This window comes from Pagrus pagrus (genome assembly GCF_965226575.1).
Source record: "Pagrus pagrus genome assembly, chromosome: 23".
Classification (NCBI taxonomy): Eukaryota; Metazoa; Chordata; class Actinopteri; order Spariformes; family Sparidae; genus Pagrus; species Pagrus pagrus.
Window position 1 is genome coordinate 10,969,480 of NC_140205.1, and position 22,327 is coordinate 10,991,806.

The 22,327-nt window shown below is 41.0% G+C and overlaps 1 long non-coding RNA gene across 1 annotated transcript; it reads right to left on the minus strand.

Annotated features, from left to right (window-relative positions):
* Positions 1-5,996: 5,996 nt before the first annotated feature.
* LOC311252255 lies at positions 5,997-22,217 on the minus strand. The gene is made up of 3 exons (XR_014621506.1): positions 22,033-22,217; positions 16,432-16,491; positions 5,997-6,077 (listed from the first exon to the last, which is right to left on the minus strand). It is a non-coding gene; the product is annotated as an uncharacterized lncRNA (long non-coding RNA).
* Positions 22,218-22,327: the final 110 nt, after the last annotated feature.

The window sequence follows — 22,327 nt, forward strand, 5'->3', positions numbered from 1 at the left end:
GTTTTAGCCAACTTCCTGTCTGTTTCGCAGTTAGCGATCCCCTCCCGCCTCTCTACGTCACCGCGCTTGCACAACTACTTTCTTTTTTTCAAGGCAGCTCTCTTTGCCGCTTTCTTTTCTTCAAGCGTTTTTCATTGCTTAGCCTGTTTATTCTTATTCTTTTTTTATAAGAAAATAATGCTTTCTGTAGCTTTAACATTTTGTGAAGCTACTAACTATGTATCACCATCAAGCCTTTCCCTTCTGTAGGACAGTGGCAAAGTTGTACAAATAAGCAGACAGCCAAACAAACACTGAACATTCCCGTAAATGTATTTTTTGTTTCACTATGACCTATTTGTCTACCTTGTTCTACATCCCTTCCAGTTTGAAAACCTCAGTACGCTCCACTGAGAACCACGCTGTGATGGAAAATGCCTCACCTGTTTGTGGGAATCACCTATTTAACATGCGCCCGTCTAGGTGTGGCCATCTTTGACACACATATTAACCACCAGCTAAACCACACAGGAAGGAACTGTTGGCATGTACACAGGCATGCTTTCGGTTTAGAGTGGTGTGAGGTGTTGGTGAAGGAATAAACGAATCAAACGTTTCATTTTACTGTAAAGTTCTGAAACAATTCAACATTTATTGGTTAATCAAACTATTTTTTCATTATGCATCAATTTTCTGTTGTTGATTGAATAAACAAATCACTGTCTGTTGACTTAGGGATTGGATAAGTGACAGAACAATTTAAAATAAATCAGGGTCAGACAGCTGGTTGTGGCAGATTAACCCCTCTGCTGTGTTTTCAGATGTGACCATGACAACACACACAAGGAGGCGTGTTGCTTTTAAGTGTGTAAGGTCTATTTCCAGGTCTGACAGGTGTGTGTGTGTGTGTGTGTGTGTGTGTGTGTGTGTGTGTGTCACAGACTCCTTTCAGCAGCAACAAAGACAAATAGGACCTTTACCAAGTGAGTGGAGAGATTTTTCACTTCCAGTTTGTTGAACTTCACACAACAGCTAAAGGTGAAATTTTGTCCAGGTTAACTTGTCGACAGTCAGTCAGCAAAGAATGATCCGTTTAGTTTAGTATATTTTAGTTAATGACGTGTTAGAAAATAGTAATAATCCTAATTCCAGAGGACCCAAGGTGACATATTCAAATATCTAGTGTTTGACCAACTACCCAAACCCAAAGATATTCACATAAAACAAAGAAATCCAAGTTATAGAGAGTCGGGAAATGGGAAATATTCTGTGTGAATGGCAAATAATTGAATAATGATCAAAATAGCTGCAGATTGTTTTTTCTGTCAATCAACTAATCATTTAAATGACCCATTTCTAATAAAAATTGTGAATATAGTACTTCCCATGTTGATCGAAGGTAAAAACACACACAGCAGCCAACTGCACGACTCGTATGAGTCCTACAGCTGAGCCACCGGCCAAACTATGAACTGTACAAAATTGATAGATAAATAACACATGAAGCTAGTGGATTATTTATGTGTTGTCTCCTCTACTCTAAATAAACAGACTTCCCACAGAGACTTGCTAATCTTGCAAAGTCAATAACATCCACGGATCTCAGCCACATACCGAGCATGTGAACTGTGTCACTTCTGTCTTAAAATAGACCTTAAAGCCACCACGCAAATAAGCTATAATCTGATTTATTACTGTGAAACGTTTAACCTCAAATATTTCGCAGACATGCCACAGGAGGCTGCCAATTAGGTTCCTAATTGGCAATAGCAGACACGCCGTGTCAGACATTAGAAAACGAACACAAACAGTACGCCGAGTCTTTTTGCAGGCAGACATACGACAGACAGAAGTATACTGCGTGTCATGTGAGCCGCAGCCTGATGTATGCAGACAGTGGAGAGCTGAGGGTGGTAAGATCAGTCTGGACCTTCATTTCTTCTAGTTACTAGGACTTTTACTTCATGCTCGTTACCTTCTGACTGACAGCGCAGAATAAAATCTTTCAAAGCCTTCAAAACATGAGAAGTGAACAAAACTGTTAGCTGGCGTTTATGTCCATGTATGAAGTGGCTGATTTAAAGGGTCAGTTCATCCAAATTACAAATAAAAGATGTTTTCTCACTCATTTCTCGTGCTAGTCTTTTCTGCTTATCTCATTTCGTTTATGCCGCTCCAATCAGTGAAAATGAAATTGACCTTAAAGAAAAAAAATCTAAATAAATGTGTAACAGTATCAACATTACTCTGGCTAATCCCCCAAACACTCTCAGACCATTTTATTCAGTAGAAAGATTTCCAATGTTCACAGCATGTTCCTGTTCTGTGAATTTATCGTACGCAACAAACAGTTTCTGGAAAGCACGATTGCCGTTGACTTTTTAAAATGTCATGTACTGTGAGCACCACAGGGGAAAGCACATTCAGCTCCATTGTGACGAGCTCTACGTCTAAAAGCCTGGACCAGTAAAACCAAAACCAACTGTATAGCTACATTTAGACACGACTACAGGAAAGTGACAAGATATTCCATTAAAATGTGCCACAAATTTCTAAATTTTGACTGTTGTGCATTTATAAAAGAGCTGGTTCATGGAGATGAGCAGTACGTGGCGCAAATTCAACAGTGGTAAAACCATTTTAGCATTGGAAAAGAAACTCAAACAACTATGATGAAACATGATGGAAATATGACATGTCTGTTTCATGAGTTAATGGGAGTAAGGTTACATCAGAATACAGTGAAGCAATGAGGAGACTTTTAATCTTCGGACACATCTTCTTCCTCTACCATAGTAGAAATATATGAAGAGTCACGTAAGTTACACGTTTGCTGCATCAGAACTTCTTCGGAAAATATGTAACCAACTTTTGTCAAGTTCATTAACTCTCGAAAAAGGCACGAAGCAACAACCTCATGGAGAGCGTAAAGGCAATACTTTAAGATGTGCATATAAACATGTTAAAGGAAACACGGCTATTGTCACTGTCCGATGGAAAAAGGGCACGTCCAAATTTGGCGATTTTACATTTTTCAGATAAACTTAAGGATCAAATGTCCCTTAACAAATAAATAACTCTACCTCGGACAGTATCTGCACAAACACCAGAGCGATGTCCCGATCAGAAACACTTCATACGAGACTGATCTACAAACATAACAGGTATTTTCCAACATGTGACGTTTGTCAGGAGCCAGTTCTTTAAAAATACTCACAACTAAATACTCTCCTGAGGGCAGTGTTTGCTTGCTTGGCAGTATTTCAGGTGTTTGCTTAACACCAAATCACAGACTATCACCTGCTGCCTCTTGTATTTTTAGCAAAGCCAGTGCTGGACTAGACAGAATATAATAGCTGCAATGAACCCATCTTTGCCCTTCAAGACTCGACTATCTGCTGCAAAACTGGTCAGTCTGGACGATAGGAGATATTTGAATCACTGGAGATAATGTATAGCATCATCCTCTCCGGGTGACTCGAGCAGCAAAGACAAGAAAACCCTGTAATGACGCGTGGCGGAGAATCACAATCTTTATTGTGTTTTATCTGTTTAACTTAGGAAGTCAGAGGAAGAAGAAAATAAACAATTAACACGTCTAAAAAGACGTCAGAGATAAAGAAGCCCTGAGGACAGTCAGACAGGTGTCATCCGCTCCCTAAAAAGGGCCTTATTCATTCATGACTAAGCGGTTGTCGTCACTGGCGTGCCTCTGCCCAGACAAGCTCAGCTAGACACACAAACACACATGCACGGCGACTGTATACACATCAAGCTTAAGGGTGAATTATTAAAAGAAAACATTGATTTCCTGTTTTTAATCCAGTTTAAAACTTTATATGTTATCAGCAATTCATTTAAAGCTTATTCAAGTACCAACATAAAAATACAACGGTGGGAAAACCTGTTATTTTCAATTGACAATAGTTGTTTGTCTCACACAGACAGCAGTGTTTAAAGTATAGACCTTTAATTAAAGTTTGAAACGTCTCAAATGAGTCATCTTCAGTGAAAGCTCATGTTGACGTCTTCATCTGCCAGGTGCAAGCAGAAGATCAGAGAGAGGCAGACAGACAGACGATAGAGAGATGAAAGACAAAGAGAAAAAAGACAAATGAAAGCAGGCAGACAGATGTGGAGACAGGGAGGCTGTGCAGAAATAACAACAGATGAGCAGAAGTGGTCTGAGAAGAGACAGACGAGGTCATAATGACAGACAGACAGGTTTGGAAGGACAGACAGCCCCGAGAGGCAGACGGGTGTGTAAGCTGAGAGCTGCAGGGGGAGCAGCGTGGAGTCCAGCAGAGGATCTGATATCTGAGACCATGGAACAAGAAGACACACAACACCGGGCTGGTTTCACACTGTGCCGATCGGCCCGAACTCTGCTGCTGCTGCTGACAGCACCGAGGAGGTCGCTGCCAAAATACTGCGCATCAAAAAGAGGCTGCACACTCAAATATCTCAACTATTTAACTCATTTTTTGGTTTTTAAAGGAGGAAAATGAACAAATATTTCAGAGAAAGACCGATAAATCATGTCAATTTACCTCATGTGGATCATTATCTGTATTTATTATATATATCTTTGAGGCCATTTAGAAACAGCATTTTGATAACATACGTTTGTTTACAACAGAGTCCTGACAACTGTGTTGTTTATCAGTAAAATGTCCTGCTTAGTGCAAATTGTAGAAAGCTGGGTTTGAAAGAGTAAAATTCAAGTATTTTAAAAAGGTACCTAAACCAAAAATCTCCAGGCTCTTGGAGCCTTTATCACCACATCTAAATTAGGAATAATGAATGCAACTACAAAAATTAAGTTTACAGAATCCTTCATACCCACAGCAATCAATGTATATTGTTGCTCTGTTTATTTCATTTTAACATTAATTTGATGTTTTGATTATGATTATTTAACACAAACAATTGGGAAGACGAGATCATTTCATTTCAAATATATAACGTTTTTTTTTGAGTGTTTGTGTATATTGAAAACATATCAGTTGAATTTTAACTTTGAATGCATTTTCAAAACTTTCAAGACTCTGAACCAAGAAAAAAAACAAGCTTTGTTTTTGTTGTGTTTATGTAAAGGTACTGGTGTACACTAACAGGAACTGGTGAAATTGAAAGAAAACAGATTAAGCAAGCTCTTTTCAAATTTGTTGCATTTTTCAATCACATATGCAGCTTTCTTTCTAGCACAAGGTACAAGGCTTTTGTCTTCTATTCTCTTTAAATATTACCTTAATTTAATCATTCAGTGGCTCCAAAATGGATGAACACTGTAAGCGCGATATCTTTGCCAGTTCATGGTTTGAATACTTAACAAGGAAGAGAATTGAAAGCATGTATGACCATTCACATCCCAATATTACATGAGCAAGTTGTATATTTAGTAATGACAGCTGAGCAAAATATCAGCTGTGGAAAACTGTGAAATGCTGCAGAAAACTCACAAAGAAAAATCTAGTGAGTAGACTTTTGTTTGTATTTTCTTTGTCTGACTTTTACATTTTTTTGACTTCAGATCTTTCATGTTTTGTTTACATCATTCTTCTCTTTGTGGCCCTCAAGACATTTTGTTTTATCTGAGGAGTCCTTTGTCTTGAAGTATTTGTATATGGATACACATCCATATATGTGTTAACACATGTAGACTCAGTTAGGCTGAGCAGAGGCCTTAATGAGTTTTCAGCAGGAACAAACTTGCTTATTAAATTCTGAAACAGCAGACTGCACCCTCCAATGTGAAGCAATGCTGTCGAGAGCTGGTCTTTATTCCCAAAGCCTAGAGTGGTTGCAAAGCCGAGTTAAAATATTTAAGAATAAATGTAGCAGTATAATCCAACTTCCTGTTATCCTCTTAAATTTCTCATGAAGTCTGAATTTTTTAGCAGCAAATACGCAACAAAAAACCCACAAGCACAGACATTTTCATATCGCTTTTTCTTATTATGTGACATACAGAAACCAATCCAGTGTGAAAATGCAAGAAATGTACAGCGTCTTACCTTTTTCTGGTACCACACCACAGCATCTTTTACTTTGGAAGCCATTTACATTTCCCTTCTCCCGGCCTAGGGCATCTTAGACTGAAAACACAGCAAGAGACAGAGAGAGAGAGACCAGCGTGAGTGACTGAGTACTGAAGAGAGAGGGAGGAGGACTGAAGTCTATATACCTGAGAGGAAGGTGTGTCCTGATCACTGACGAAGGCGAGAGGGAGGGGAATACTAAGAAAAACCCACACATTTGCGCGATCATGCAGATTTTCGCATAGGCGTTCACTTTGCCTTCTCCTACATAAATCACATAATTTAAGTCTCTTCTTCTGATCCGTTTGCCACTGAATCACACACACACACACACACACACACACAAACACATTAGTAATAAGATCAGTCACTTCGTCTCCCTTGACGCCCATCTTACAACAAAAGCAAACACAACTCTTCTATAAGCCAAATGGAGACAGTTATTACTCCAATACTGCTGGTTAGAGCTGGTTTTACCCACTGAATCACATTTTGAGACACATAAACCAACACGCACACACAAGCATCATCCAGGAATACATTTGGGAACGGCTGCTGGATGCCTTGCAGTGGTTTGGGCGTCAGTGACTGGCAGTGAAAGACAGGCTCATAAACACGCACACACACACACACACACACACACACACACACACACACACACAGTTCAAATTGACAAATGCTAATGACACACACAAACAAGTGAATGAGTGCATTCATTACCTTGCCTGCCTGCAGCAGGTTAGCTTAGCTTAGCATAAAGACTGGAAACAGGGGGAAACAGCTAGGCTATTCACCTTCCAACACCTCTAAAACTCATTATCTTAAAATAAATCTTGTTTGATTAATCTGAACTAAAACCAAAGTGTACACAAAAAAGGTTATGGTTCTACAAAGATTAAGCAAATAAGTATATTTTCCAAAATGTCAAACTTTATTAAGACAAACAGGCTTTGTAAACTGGATATTTGTGGGCATCAAACAAAAATGGACCAATCTTTCATACAACACAACTTTAATTTCTATATTAAAGTTACGCTAAAATAAAGACAGCGGAAGAAAATGATAACTACAATCTTCTACACTCAGAAACAAACAAATCTTTTGGCAAAAAATCTCAACTCAAGCTCTACTTACTAGCTTTTTCTTCATCAACTGATGTGAGATGCGGTTGAAAGACACAAAAAAGCACGCAGGTCGACCTCATGTTAGGAGATTTTTGTCAACTTCTGTTAACGTCAATAATTAACCAAACTTTCTTTATATCTAAAAAAGTTTCTGAATATACAAAAGAATATGATGCTGTTATTCTGTCAATTAGATAAATGCATGAAATCATAATATGATTGTTAATTATATCTACAACCAAAATGAGCCACATGTTGTATCGATGGTAAGCCTGAGGGTCAAAGCACAACTTAAATGTTGTGTTTTCTGAGCTGTTGTTGCGTTTTGACCCTCAGGGCCACCAAATCTATTATTATCATCCGATTAAAAATCTGAGGCACTGATGGGAAGTACACATCACAGAACACAGCATACATCTGTGACCGTGTTCAGAGTGTATATCAGGTCCTGCAGTGTGTAAGTGTTACAGTCAGTGTGTTATTACAGTGAAGTTGTCTTTGAAACAGGATCTCCTGCTGATGGAGGTGACGCGAGCGTGTTTGTTGTGGTTAAAAACAGACCAGAGCAGACTCCACTTCAACGAAGTGTTTCAAAGTTTACACTGAGAACAACAATAAGGAGTTATTATTTCCTCATTTACGTCAGCTTAACATGCATGTCTGAATAGAACCGTCAGCATTAATATGAGGGCTGGAACTGCTGTGATTGCCGTTGTAGGTTAAACATTAACAGGAGAAACCTCTTTTGGTCGGGGTTGGAAGAGGAAGAGGAGGGCAAGAAGATGTGGTTAATAAGACGCTGTTAAGTGGAAAACACGGAGGCTTCGCGGTTAGCCGCTCTCCTTCTCTCTTCTCTCCATCTGTCTCTGCCTCTCTTCCTTCGCCCTCTGTCTTTCTGTCTCTTTTCTATTTCTCTGTTACGCAAGTGCAGCGTTGTCCTGCTGTGTGAGGAGTGTGAGTGGGAGGGCTGGAGGAGCAGAGAGATGGAGAGTGATGGAGGGCAGCGGCTGCAGGCCAGGCTGACTCAGGGGGCAGGGAAAGCTTTCTGTTTTCACTTTGGCATCATCAGAAAATATTACTCAATATGATGAAATATCGCAAAAATCTATGACTAATGAAGTGTGCAATTTCCCCTTAGCCCTTCAAATATTTTTTCCCTCTTTTTTATGCTTTTTCTTCCAGGTTTCAACCTTTAATTTGACATGGCAGAGATGAGACATCCTGCTCTGCATGTGAAGGCTTGTCTGTGCAGCCGGTCTGCAGGGTAATCCCTGACGATCGCATTTACAGCAAATTCTGCGTCATCCTTCCAACGAAGTTTTGCTTAACGATTGGGAGATTTTTTTTTTCTTTTCAAAAAGCCATCTGATGAGTCAATTTTAGTACCTGAGATCATACTGCAACACTGTGACAACTCAAACCTGCCAACAACCAAACCACGTTATACGTGTGATAAAGTCATCACCTCAAACAAATACAGGAGTATAAGTGCAGGTGTGTGTGTGTGTGCGCGCGCTGTGTGTGTGTGTTTCAAAGCACTCATGTTCAAAGCCGTGTTGGAGCGAGTCCAAGCTCAGCGTGTCAAGAATGTGAGAAGTTCAAAAGCAGGAAGGAGAGAAAATTTTCTCGTCCGAGCCAAGTGTGAAAGGTTTCTACGTCGAGCTCAGATGTCTGCTAGTAGTATCAACTGCGCACACACATACACACACGCACAGAGCAAACCAGCTGCTGACTGATGTACAAAACTGTTAAGAACCCAGTGACCATAACCACAAATGCTGCATGCACGCTGATCGTAAAGTTGCAGAGGAGTGGTTGTATATGCATTTCTGCATGATTGTGTTTTGTGTGTGTGTGTGTGTGTGTGTGTGTGTGTGTGTGTGTGTGTGTGTGTGTGTGTGTGTGTGTGTGTGAGAGAGAGAGAGAGAGAGAGAGAGAGAGACTGTGTTTGTGTGAGTGTGAGTGTGTGAGCGCATGCACGCATTTTTGCCCCAGAAGGCAAGAGACATTTTTAGCAACAGGAAGAAAGTCTCTTGCTCGCTACTGTCTAAGATTACGATCATCACTCCTCCCTATATCGTTCACTGCAGAGCCACACTATTCCTGACACATAGTGGCCTTTTTCACACACTTTGTCACAAACCGGCTCAAAGAATGTGACAAAGAGGGAGTCCACGCAAAAGATTTACTTAAAACAAGAGTTATTTATTAAAGCTGAAGTTAATATACAAACCATAAGATGATGATGTAGAGCGGATGCCAGCTAGGAGGGAGAGACAGAATGAACACGCACGTAGGTGTCACAACTTGCTTAAATTAAACATAACAGCATGGACAAAGCTGGTTTGTCCTTTCTAAGGTGCAGCGGTTACACAAGTTAATGGGTTTACAGTGTAAACCAAGGCCTTCGTATTAAAACTTAAGTGGAGAGAAGCTGTGACAGACAGGAATAATGGACTGGGTGTGTATATAAAGAGCAAACATAAACACAGATACAGAGGAAGAGTTTATATCTTGTTCATTCATGATGAGAGTAACACACCCGTCCTACACTTGCATTCACATATTTTGCTGTTCTAACAATTCAAACTATTCACTTCTGCAATGAGAAAAACAAGGATACGAGGATAAATACCAGAGAAGGAAAGCAGCTCATACTCACACACAAAAGGGCCTTAAAGGTGTCATTTGTAGAATATGGCCAGAATTCAAAGGCAACATCTGAGGCGGCATATCATCATCACTGAGTAACCGACAGCTGCTGCTAGCTATCCTTGGCTGTAGCTATCTACTGTTTGCTAATTAGCTCCAGACTCTGGTTGGACAATGAACTGGGACTGAACAACAGCCTCCAAAACCAACTGACAGTACGCAGGTGATACAGGCAGCTCTGACCAAGACTAGGACTTCGGCAATGACAAGATACAGCAGGCAGAGACACGAAAGGCGTGCAGCAGAAGATACGCGACAGAGAGTCCGATCAGCAGCGGGTTTTAAGTTGATATATGTATGATAAGTTGATAACGTAGATATTAAAAAATGAACAGCGCAGTATACATTTCCACAAAAATACTAAAGCTAGCAGTCCAGTGGTTGGTAGAAGTGAAAGAACCGCCTCATGTCTTGATCATTTTGGTGAATATTAGCATGGACTGATGCCTTTTACAGAGCATCATGTGTTGCTCGTTTAATCCAATTAATATTTGTATTAACATTAAAAACACAAAAAGGCTGCAAGTCCTCACATTTAGTAAGCTTGAACCAGAGAAAGTCTGCACACAAACTGTAGTTATACATTTTTATTGTGGGGTTTCTGTAGTTTGATGTTACACAACATGCTATTTTAAGATCAGACAACATCACTGTAAAGTCTACAATAAAAATGTCTTGGTGGTGTCCAATTACTGCAGAACAACAACCGCTAATAACTCCTGCTGTGAACAAACCGTCAGACTGCGCGACCGCAAAACAACAATGTTAATCATGACGAGGAGAGAATGAAAACAGACAGACAAACCTATGGGAACGACACCCAATCATTAGTGGGGATGGACCATAAACACCAACATTCTGTTTTTAACTCTGACTCTCGACAGCGTCAAAGTTTCAAATCCTCCCATTTCCAGAGATACGAAGCACAGGCAGATCCTCCCTCTTCAAAGCCTCAAAATCCCTGTATCATAGCCCAGTGTGATGCCAGCAGTGATTCACAGACATCATTAGACAAAAACACACATACAGACACGTACTATTGCCCAACAAGGCTTCACAGACAGGATTAGCTGTTAAATGCTGGGTTATTATTTATGCTGGAAAACATAACAAATAGGCTGAGACTTCTTTCCTAACATACTTTTTCCAAAACCACACACTCGCAGTGTTCTCAAAATACGCTGTGGTTACTAAAGGGTATTTAGGGAACAGAGCCTAGACAACAGACACACACACAGACGGTATGTATATTCTGGTCACAGGATTCAAAGACCCTGAAGAGAAAACAGCCGAGGCAGAGTGTTTTCTGTGAACCTCCGAGAGTTGAGCCTACATTTATAACCCGATATCATTTTATTTTAAAGGCTGCAATGCGTTTGTCCCCAGTTGTTATTATTCATCTTTCCACAGGTCATTTTCATACCAGCAACTCTGGCTACAACAAACTCTTGTCAACAAGAAGCTTCGTTCACAAACGCACCCCATTACAAAGCTCTCAAAGAATTCAGCAACTTTTACAACCACACACAAACACACACACACACACTCACTCACAGACCCTTGCCAAGTCTGTCTGACCAGTAGTCTGTCTGAACTGACCCATTTACAGACAGAAAGAGAGAGAGAGTGGTCAAGTAAGACAGTGTGTATTATGTAGGCCACAGTTTATAAGAGAGCTCTTTTTGTGCCAGTGAGTCTGTGTGTGTGTGCGTTTGTGAGAGCAGGAAATGGTTCAGTAATTAGCCATATGTCTTCTGCAGTTACTGTACGAATGTCCTTGTGAATGAACATCAGTGGCAGAAGAAAGTAGTGGCAGTCTTTGGGTGTGTGTGTGTGTCCTTTGCTTAAGGAAAGGTATGATGTGAAAATACGCCCCTACAAGTAAAAGTCATGCACTCGAAACCCAGCTACTCATTGTATTGTAAAATGGACACACTGAGATTATAAGGAAAAGAAGAAGGGGAGGTACCAGTAATTGACCCAGTAATTTTTAGTGTATGGACAGATTTGGGACTGTTTCATCCTAGACAACAGCAGCACATCAAACAGTCTAGTAAAGAAATCGTTCAAAATCAAGACAGCTAAATGGAGTGTTGAGAGTGCCGGTGTGTGTCGGATGGAAACTGTGTGGTATGTGGAAGCCGTGTGTGTTATGAGGATTATTTTATTGATGGTTTTCCATAACATTTAATTGAATTGGTTATGCAACCTGCCAGCACTCTGACTTTTTAATCTGACACTTTATAGCTACAGTCTGTGCTCTCTGAAATTAACTAACACACACACACACACACACACACACTTTCTCTTTCCATTCTTAATGTCTCACATTATTGCAAATGACTAGCGTTGGTTTCCAATAACTGGCTACATTTTGCACTCAGTTCCAAGTCGTTAAAGTACCTCATATGTGAAGCTCTGACTAATGAATCTCTTGCTGAATGTTTCATTTCCTCTCTTCTTTATTAGGAAAGCACAATTTACTAAATATTCAGACGGTCACTGAGCTAATCTAACTAATAATCTCACTGACAAAGCCTACATTGATAAAGCTGCAGATTTGACCCAAATCCCACACAAGGGGAGGGCAAATTAAGAAGGATTTAGATAAGATTAGATAGATTCTGATTTGATTTCTGAAATGCTATCAAACCAGAACCCTTCAGATTTCAAGCGACTTTCACAACCTCTTGAGGCTTAATGGCATTTCAATCAATGTATTTTGAAAACACAGGGGCGTGCTTTCCCCAATTCGATCTTAAAAGTGTGACACTGTTTCTGTAGAAGTATTTTAAGTTAAGTGGAGCGCAGGAGACACACATTAAGGTCGGTCAGTGCAGTGTATGTTTCCTAAACCTTGTGATGTGTAACTGTATACACCGTAGCAGCATCAGAGGTTTAACAAGCTGGATAAACTTTGAAATGAGTCACGTTAGGTTTTAAATTTAGGGCGACGGGACGGTTCATGTGACAGGCTTCATTTGCTTCCTATATAGAAGCTACGATCGGCTTAAAGCTTCCACTCACAGCTCACAGGTGGGTGACTTTTAAGGCCGCTGGAAAAGCCACCTCAGGGAAAACAAACTAACAGTTGATGAATAATTTGACATATTTTTTGGAAACATTTTTTCATTGATGAAAACGAAACAATAACTACTTTGTCAACTGTGATTAATTCTATTTACAGTTCATCAACGATTAAAAACCAGACATAAATATTAGGGTGGGACGAGTTGGGAAGAGATCCAACCACAATAATCTCTTTGTGTGGTGGTAGGAAGGGAGGAGTGCTAAAGTCAGACCTTTGGTTTGACATTAACAATGTTTGTTTATTATAATTGGATAAACAGACTAAACTGTCAAAATAGGAAACGCTGATCGAATATGACTCGGTCTGGCCCATTCATTCTGGGTGTTGTAGACAGCCCAGTTTTATGAGGAGACCATCACTCCAGGGGTGAAATATTTCTGTATATACTGAGTTTGGAAATTTAAAGGGAAAACTAAACCCATTTCTACTGTAGATGTAGTCGACTAAAGTCTCACAGTTACAGGTGAGAAGGCTGCTGAGCCAGTGACCGCAGTTTAAAAATCCTGTCAGGATCCAGGAGACCACTGGATAGTAATTTTGACAGGAGGTTGGGACATCTCCAGCCGTGGTTTAAGCAAAGAAAACATGATCGCTTCCTTTCCCAAACCGAGTGGCTTTGGTGCCTAAACCTGACCAGATCCTAAGCACAGCATATCACAAGACAAAATTGTTTAATAAAAAAAAAGATTACATTTATTCCGTGAATTAGGTTGCTAAAACTAAATGGCAGTTAGTCAGAAGAATACAACTAAATCTAAATTTGCATTCAAAATCAACACTGACCGACAAAGTATGGCATGCATAGAAGGCTTTATAAACAAATTCACTTCATCCATTGTATATGAAAACCAAGCTGCTAATTATGGCCTGAGGAAGCAGAAAAGAGGCGGTCAGATAAGTCAAGAAGGAAACCGAGCATGAAGCAACACTGCTGTAAACTCCTCCTGCACTGATCTGTATCTGAGTTGACCACAAAGCTGGTTTTTAGATGGTTAATTACAGAGAAGTACAGGAACTGAAGAGAATAGACGAGATGTCAGAGTAGAGAAGATTACAGTGAAAAAAAGCTGTTTTAGGACTGCTGGTTTTCTATCAGTGTAATGTTTCTCTGGGCACAAGAGGAGACCTCCTTCATGAGTCCATTAACTCGTGATGTGAAACACTAGCTGCTCCCCCTCTCTCTGGGTGCTCTATATTTCATGATGGGTGCAGGTTACATCTCTGAGCTGGGCCGAGGGGGCACGTGTGTGTGTGTGTTTGCATGCCCACAGGAAATACGACGCTGCTCAATCGACGATGAAGGGTCGAAGGTGTCGGGGGGATTCTCAGAGTGAGTGTGTGACACGGAGGGGTGGTGAGGAGACGGGGATCATGTGTACCGTCATGTAGGGTGAATCCCTGACATTCTCAAGTAACAACAAACGACACTACGCTTGACCTATACAGGGCTCGATCATATAGCAACACACACACTACAGGTAGTTGGCTCATTAGTTATTTACTGTGTCATGCACATACCCATACACTAGTGCCCAGCCCCTATGAACTTGTAAGACACCAACAATACAGTTGGCAGTGGCAAAACATTTGTTGGACAAGAGCAGACTTGCTGACAACGGGCTTATTGATTCATCTGCTGATTGTTTATACTATTAATTACTTAGTCTATAAAATGTCAAAAAAATTATGTAAAATGCTGATCAAAATTTCCTGGAGCCCAAAGTGGCATCCTGTAATTGCTTCTTTTGTCCAACCAACAGTCCCAGCCTTTTCATTTATCATCAAAAATGACAGAAAAGAAAGGAAGAAGCAAATCTTCACATTTAACAAGCTGGAACAAGCAAATGTCTGATGTTTTTGCTTGAAAAATGACAGAATCTATTTAAAAAGGTTATCAAAACAGCTGCCAAAAAATGTGTAATTTAATTTAATCCATCAATGGACGAATTGTTACAGCTCTACTTACCACACTGTGAGGATCAAATGACCAGCCATGAACAGAAACATTGAACCCCAATTGAGTTTATCTATTGGCAATTCCAATAAAGTTCATCCAAACAAGATTATAGCATCCTTTACAAGGGTAAGAAGAAAGAAAAGAAAGGCAGCAATATTTTGAACAATTTGTCAGTGAAGGACAGAAAATGAAAAATCTGGAGCTGCAGATGGCAGGAAGATTCTGACAATATGGTGTCTGATCCGCAGAGAAGTTTAGTTTTTTTTTTAAGTTCAGACTACAACCACTACAAAAATAATACTAGGGATCACGTTGTGATTTTCCAACCCTTAAGACTCACAAGGTGAAAATATTACCACTGTCACAGCTTGTAATTTAAACCAACTCAGTTCAGTTTCTAACAAATCTTTTCACAGCAGTTATGAGGGAAATCAGACCGTGGAACTCCTCAAACTGCAACACAGCCGACCAACATTTCTGAGACGCCAGAAAAACCAGCCAGATCGTTGATGGTTCAGGCAATTAATCGGCCGTTGCGACTCCCCGAGAACTGAACATCAAACAACAACAAAGCCTTGTGACTCCCCGATTCTAAAATTAGTCTGGCAAGACTAATTCAGCGTTAAAGATCCGGCTGAATGTGTCTTAAGAGAGAAGCTCATGAGATAAAACCTGAAATGAGCTTTGTCTGTAATGTCACCTACATCACAGAACAAACACTGCCTTTTCTCTTCGGGGAGACCATTAAAAATACCTTCTTCTAAAGTTAGGCATTTAACACAATGGTGCACAGCAGAGCTCTTTGACTCTTAAAGGAACAATTTCCGCTGAGCATCGTAAATATTTCTGTCACACAATCATACTCCAGGAATGTTCATGCAAAACATCTCAGCTACCAATCTTTCTTGTAAGACGCTGCGCAGGCTTAGTCGCAACTCTCTTCCGAAGTTGAATCATCTTATATTTGTGTGTCTAACATTAAGCGGTTTTGTCGAATGTGTGAAAATACAATACAACACATTTCTGGACAAACTGGTGGTAACATGTAGTAGGAAGACGGAGAACCTCTGCGTCAGTGTGGGCATTTGTTGGATAGGAAACCAGTAACCACAGACGAACTGAAAGAACTGAGTCGTACAAACACACACACGCTTTTGCTGATTGAACATACACACTAAAAAAAGCCCTGCATGCTCTCCTCAGAGAGGAAGTACGTCCTTTTTTTGCACATTCTCCTATTTTTCCATCTGTCTTTCTCTTTCAGACATAATGAACAGTACTCACGAGCTACTGGTTCTGTCTGAGAAGGCTCACTGGTGTGTGTGTGTGTGTGTGTGTGTGTGTGTGTGTGTGTGTGTGTGTGTGGACAGCTGACACCCTCACAGCAACAGAACAGGGGTTGTTGGAGCATGCAGCGCTCAAACAAAAACAGACTATGTGAAGTTGGAGGCGGGGGGGGGGAGCTGCAAACTAGTAAAAACACAATGAGCGCACAAACATGCACAGACACACACAGACTGGACTCACCTCTAGTCAGGCCGTGTAGCTGACTGGTGTTTCGTCCTCACAGCCAAATTAGGACAGGAGCTGGACATTTGGAAAACAAAGAGAGAGCGAGAGGTCAAGACCGAGTGTCCTGTGATGATCGCATTTGAGATTCAAAGCAACGACAGCAGTGTGTGTGTGTGTGTGTGTGTGTGTGTGTGTGTGTGTGTGTGTGTGTGTGTGTGTGTGTTAGTGTGTGTGTGTGTCTCAGTCTCTCGAAGCCAGTCCGTCAACTCTAATAACTATATCTAATTTCATGTGTGAAATGGGGTTTCCAGTGTGTGCGTGCATTCTGAGCAGTGTGTGATTTGTGCTCTGGCTCGTGTCCACATGATGAGGCTGCACAAAGACACTAAAAGCAGCTCTCTTGCCGAGATTCAAACACACATACACACTCACTCAGGTCCCCTCGAGACACAGTAGGATTTCTCAGAAACAATAATGAATAACATCAGCCAGAAAAGGAACCCAACAGGCAACTTGCCTCCAACAATATAGCTCTTGTGCAAAGTCAGGAGTCTGGCCACGATCACCACCACCACTATCGTCATCTGCCTCTTTCATCATCATAATCATCCCCAACATGTCTTCTTTGTCACCATAAACTATCTTAGAGAATGACGTTTCTGAGAATGACGGGTCAACAAATGCACGTAACCTGAAACTCGAAGTCACACTGCTGCAGGATGGCCCTCAGTCACATCAACGTGATACACTTGGAGGAATTAACAAAAGAAAGCAGTTCCATGTAAGTGCACCTTCACTCAGGCGTTAAAAACAGGCTTGAGAGGGAGACGCAGGAGTAAGTTAAGCTTCTGTAGCTCAGTGATTATATTTGGAAACCAACAGCTGTAAGCCAGGTTAAAGGGACAGTTCACCCCAAAATCAGAAATACACATTTTTCCTCTTACCTGTAGTGCCGTTTATCCATCAAGATTGTTTTGTGGTGCTCAAAGTACCAAGAAAACATTTGAATACCTCAACAAGGATGTCTCTTTCCAGAAATAATGACTCAAGATCATACTTTGCTGCGAGCAGTTTCATGCATTTCATTTCCGTATCATTGACTGAAAGACGAGTGCATCTACACTTGGACAAGCGGCTTGCTAACTAAACGAAGTAAGCTAATGTTACAGCTCAGCTGGGAATGGCGGTATTAATGTTTACATCCTGCAGTGCCACAAGCCTCTCTTCCATGAGTCGTCCTTCCGTGAGGGGATACAGTTGGCAGGTGTAGTTTTATAGAAAGAAAATAGTTACGACATAAAACTGATTACAGCAAGGTCTGTGGAATAGCTCGAGTAACCAGCAACCCTATCTGAATCATCTTGGATCTGAGCATTCTGCCATTATTTTAGTTTCCTGAAACCGAACTGTAACCTATGATTTATCTCAAATGTAGATCATTTCCTGTAACCCTTTCATATAACTTTGTGAATCTGAGCTTGAGTAACCGGGAAACATAGCTGTCTAGTTTTTCAAATATTTTTTTTGGCACTTTGAGCACCACAAGCATAGCATCATCTGGTTCAAATATATTAAGGGGAAGGCAGAAATCTCTAAGGTCCATATCTCTGAAACGTGTCAACTAACACCAAACAATCTAGATAGATTAATGGCACTAAAGCCAGGAGGAAAATCATGTTTTTTTGATTTGGGGGTGAACTATCCCTAGGATGACTAGTATAACAAGGATTCGTGCCAAGACATCCTTAAGTTAAAGGAAGACAAAACCACAAAAGTAAATCGGGCCCAGATGCAAGTTTGTGGAAGATTTTGACAAAAACTACAGCAACAGAGATGGATTTTGTGATTCAAAGAAACTCAAAGGGGTCAAGACTAGATGTCTAGTTGGAGAAGGCACCATGGAGAGAAATGAAAAGTTTACAAGTGCAGCAGATTAGTATATGCTTTGATAATATGGAGCCATTCTTTTATTAATACATAGACATGATGCAGTCTTGTCCCATTCAAAAACAAATCTCAATGTATTTCGAAAAATAGACATTGAAACTAAATTTAAGGGGGGGGGAAATGCTAATAATTAGAGTAAAAATTCCCTAGACCAGCCTTAGATCAAAGACCTCCTCTCAGGGCTGTGTGGGCTTTTGCAGAGTGTTTCACTGACTTCTTCGTCACGCAAAAAATAATCAAAAACACTTGTATTGGGGAAAAAGGCATATGGAAAAGCTTGACTTGTGTTAGCTTCTGTACCTGCAGCAAGTCTCCAAACATGTAACGATACGTCTTTTGACACAGCAGGTCACAGCAGAAAAGTGCAGGCGTTGCTCATAACACTGACGATGACTCTGTTCTGTTTGCGTGAGCCAGCATGCACAGTACAAGGACCATGAAACTGACGCAGCCAAATGTAATTCAGTCCGTTTTTTTTTTGTTTTGTTTACGCCTGTTTTTTTCCCCCTACGGTGACATGTCCAAATGTTTAACTATCGCTACTGCATTTTTTCATTTAACAAAAAGTCTGAGCAGCTCCAGAGTCAAGTGCACCTGTTATAAACTCTCCCTCCTGCCTTTAACACTCGTTTTACAGACTCAGAACTTGAGCAGCAATGGCTCATCCTAACAAAACACCCTCCACATTATCATTAACACAAACTGCAGTGCAGCCGAGCTTGTAACATCAGCAACTTCGCTCGAAGCCACTTGACCTTTCTCTGTGACCTTTCTTCTCGCGCTCAATACTGCAAAAGTTATAATGCTATGAATTATGTCACAGCTCCGCAGGCCATTCTGCAGCTCGAACATAAGATGATATGGCAGTCTAGTGTGTGTGATGTAACTACATTGCAGCTGATGATGTAACCAGCTCTGCAGGCAGGATCGAGCTGCACAATGCACACAGCATCGTCTGAGAGCTCCTCAAAGAGACGGAGACAGAGAGAAAGAGAGAGGGAGAACAAATAAGAGAAAGAAATAGAAAACAGCACGCTGGTCAGACAATAGACAGCGGTCCGAGTGTGTGGATGCTACAATTACACACAATGACACACTCAATCAGGCAGTCACTCAACCATTACAATTCACTTTGTGCAAAATGTATATGCAAATAAAAACAGGTTCACAAACACTGCAGGACTGCTGCACAGCCGCCTTGACCGACAAGTACTACTGGCCTAACTGACGATCAATCAATCAATGTCTGGAATGCCGCGCACACAAACACACACTGTGTTGTCCCGTCCATAATGTGTGTGTATGTGCAGGTGTTTGCTCGGAGCGTCCCGGGGTGTAACATAATGCCAGTCTTGTCGACACAAAAGACGCAGGAACAGTGATTTCATCATCTCATTCTCATCTCCCGTCTGTCAACAAATAACAAGACTTGTTTGCAAACGCTTGCTGGGTGCTCTTGCAACCACCGCTTCCTGCCGTTTGCTGCTGCACTGCATTAAAGTGCCTTGCTCAAGGGCACCCCGAGGCTTCTTCTACCTGACGATGCATTTTCAAAAGATGGGTTTTAGTGAACTGTCAGTGTGATCTGAATGGATTCACAGAGCAAACAGCCTAAATCAAACAAGAGGTTTGCTTCGTCGTTATGCAGCAGTAATATATAAGTAGAGTTGCAAAGATTAACCCATTACTTTTCAACTATTCAATTAATCACAACCTATTTTTTATTTCTTTTGCTTCTTTACTCCTCTATGACAGAAAACTGAATAGCTTTCAGTTGTGGACAAATCAAAACATTTGAGGACGTCATCGTTGGCTTTGGGAAACACTGTTTGACCATTTTCTGACATTTTATCGAGAAAATAATCAACAGATTAAGTCCTAAATCTAAGTATTCGATTTTTAGAAAAAGTTAAATACAGAACCCCACATTACATAATGCTGCTATACATGTCTGACAGCCTAGCTTACTGCTCGCAGGTGAAACAAAGATGGTAAATTATTGGCTACAGTCCAAACAGAGCCATGTCTAACAGCTGCAGCAGTACACGATACTGCAGTGGGCCGTTTCTGCTGGTGTCACTGTTTTATAACATGACCCATTACTCAAACACAGTCTGATCTGTTCTGTGTCTTCAGCCTGTGCGGACATGATTTACAATGAATCTATATTTCATGTACAAACTTCATGTTGACATAAAAAAACGTATGAGGATGTGAAGCTTTAAAAGGTTTATTTGACTCTCCTCGCTGTGTGTTATAGATTTGTGGTGGACTCCGCCACAGTTGGGAGGGAGGTTAATGTAGGGGTCATGCATTATGATTGCAGTGGAAAATCTGGGTGAGCAACGACAGCGTTAGTCAGACACTGGAACAGACAAGGCTGGCTGAACGGCGAACCATGTTGGATAATCAGACGGCCTTGCCAAGCTTTCTATGCCGAGGTCACAAGATCGGTAGAGAGAAACAACGCCGGTTATAGAATAGAATACAACAGAATGAGAGATTAATGTCGTGAAGAGCAGAGTTCAGAAGAAGTGAGGAAAATGAAATTGAAATAGAGGCAAGTTTAGCTCCCATCCTCCAATTTGATTGTTTTTCTTGGTCTTTTTTTGATTCTAACTCTGGATTTTGGAGAAAGGTTGCACAAAATAAGCAATTTAAAAGCCGTCACCTTCAGAATTTTACACTAGTTTCTCACATTTTACAGATCAAACGAACACTTGAGTAAACAATCGGCCGGCAGGTTAATCAGTGATGCAGGCTCTCGCCCAGGAAACTGTTTAAGGTAGTAAGCCAACTGGATCCAGATGTTGGTCTGAGGGAAGGGAATCGATAAACCATTGTCGATTAATCTGCTGATTGTGTTCTCGATTAGTCAACTAGCTGTTCAGTCTGTGTTGTGATGATTTCCTCTTTATTTGCGCACAACCCAAAGATATACAGCTCACTGTCATAGAGGAGTAAAGAAGACAGCAAATATTCACATTTAAAGCTGGTATCAGAAGATTTTGAGTTTTTACCTTAAAAAAATGACTCAAACAGATTAATTGAGCATCGAAACTGCTGATAATAGTTGGTAACTAATGGATTAATCTATTAATTGTTGCAGCTCTATTAAATAGACTACATTTGCTGTCTGAAATATCTTCTCTGCACCTTTTATTTGAGGTTTTAAGTTGTAATAGTTGCATTATTCTAATGATTGCAGACTATAAACACTGTAGTGGAAATTATGTTCAGTAGCAGCAGTTTCAGTGGAGGCATTCAAATGTTTTGAAGAGACTGACAAAAGGACAGTGTGGGGACAAGGTAACACACGGTGGTTTGAAGTAACGTAGTAACGTTACACACGTTAAGTACATTACAGTCCGACACGTTACTGTGTTTTCACTCCATAAAAGGACACGACCTGTTCAGCGCCATAAATCAGTCAAAAACGAGCAGCTAATCTTGTAGCTAGCCTCCATGCAGATGCAGCCGCGGTGTTTTCAGACAGTCTTCACGGTTCACTCCACACATTCTGCCCTCCTCCACCTCCTTCTCCCTGCTAGCTCCTATCATGCTACACGGTTAGCTAAGCTACCACCGGCAGCAGGCACAAAGAAGAGCCCGCACAGCTGACCCTGATTACTGGTGGCCAAACATGCCATGCAAGCCGCTCCGTCTTACCTCCCTGACAGCGGCGGCTGCTCCGAGTCCCCACGCAGACCCGAGCAATGCTTTCCAAACGTGATTTTTTTTTTTTTTTTACGCTGCCCAGAGCTAGTCGAGCTCGTCGGCTGTCTGGAGGAGATGCTGAGTGTCTGCTCGGCGCCGTTTGAAGCAGCAGCTCGCTCCTTTCTGTCTCCCACTGTAAAAATACAACTTCAGCCCTCTACCGTAAAGCACCGCATGAAAGCGCCGTGGCTTTTTAAGCCAATAAACGTCGCTGACGGCCAGTAAAGAGGAAAGGAGATCAGACTGT